The 1,458-nt window shown below is 43.6% G+C and overlaps 1 pseudogene; it reads right to left on the reverse strand.

Moving 5' to 3' along the window:
* Window positions 1-313: 313 nt before the first annotated feature.
* Window positions 314-1,226, reverse strand: LOC101136597 (developmental pluripotency-associated protein 2-like; annotated as a pseudogene).
* Between the last annotated feature and the right edge of the window lie 232 nt (window positions 1,227-1,458).

Consider the following 1,458-nt stretch of genomic DNA (forward strand, 5'->3'; position numbering starts at 1 on the left):
ATCTTGAGTTACCTATTTCAGTTCATTTTTGATTTGCTTAAGGTTCTTTCTGGAGTATTTTTCTCAGATGGGATACCTGGATAATATACTTTTCTCTTTTCAGTGACTTTATTTTAATGAGTTTTCAGACTTACAGAAAGGGGCTCTTCAGATGGGGCTGTGTCACTGGTCAACCATCTTCACTGTGGAGTCCTAGTCACTATGATTTTGTTTTGCAGATCATAAAGATTCATTCAAATTGTCTCCTCTTCCTTTCCTTCATAGTAGGTTACATGGTCTGAAAGTACATCCCTCCTTCTCTAGTACATTGTATTCAAAGAGGTTGCTGCTGCTTCTCCATTGTCATTAATCTTTTCATCATCTTCTTATTCTTCTTAGCACAGTTGGGGCATAATATATTATCTTCTATGCATGGGGATGGGAAAATGTAGGCAGGTAACAAGAAGAGAGAAATCATCCTCCTGTGAGTGGTAGGCACCCAGGCCTGATCTGCATGAAACTGCAGGTGTACCCAGCTCTTTGTGTCTGCTGAGAGACGTCTGCCATGGACCACACACCACCTGACATCAGAGGTTTGCATCCAAAAGGCCTCAACAGAAACAGGAATGGAACATGAATTCACAGCCTTTGGCTGAACAGCTCTTGCAGCAATTCTTGCCCATGATGCCAACATGGCTGCCTGCACTGAAGTTATCACTTCAACTGTATTAGTCTCTTCTGTTCTTTCATTCATCTCATAACTTTTCTGAAGCCTCTTGCTCTCTCGGTCACTGCCTTGTGTTTTCTTGAACATCGCTGTAATCTGGTCTCTTGTGACGTTTCAGGCATATCTTGCTGTTGCTCAGGGAAAGCACGCCTATGGAGCCTCAGATAAACTTCTATTTTCTTGCCATTAGCACTCAAACCAAGTTGTTGACACCAGTCCCGCCAAGTGTCCCGACACACCTTATTAATGGGAGGCAAAGTGGTCGGCAAGGGAAGGGCTGGTATTTTGCACCGGCTTTTTGTGGAGCTGTAAATTGTTCATGTGTTTGAAGTGATGACCTTGATTGTATTTCTTAGGCTTCTCCAGTTTGACATCAGAAGTTGAAGAAATACTTGGTTCCATTTGTTCCATATTTGGGCCATCTTTAACTGGCACCAGTGTCAAAATCACGCTTCCCTCATCAGCTACTTCCCCCCTCAAAGAAATTCTTCTTGCTGCTATCCAAATTTGAGTCTGACATTTTCAGCAACACTCCTGTCTTGTCCGCTCAGTGATACGATTTTTAAAAATTAGGCCGGGCACGATGGCTCATGCCTGTAATCCCAGCACTTTGGGAGGCCTAGGCAGGTGGATTGCTTGAGTCCAGGAGTTCAAGATCAGCCTGGGAAACATGGCAAGACCCCTGTCTCTACCAAAAAAATATAAAAATTAGACAGGCACTGTGGTGCGTGCCTGTAATCCCACCTACTTGG

This window comes from Gorilla gorilla, chromosome 2 (assembly GCF_029281585.2).
Source record: "Gorilla gorilla gorilla isolate KB3781 chromosome 2, NHGRI_mGorGor1-v2.1_pri, whole genome shotgun sequence".
NCBI lineage: Eukaryota > Metazoa > Chordata > Mammalia > Primates > Hominidae > Gorilla > Gorilla gorilla.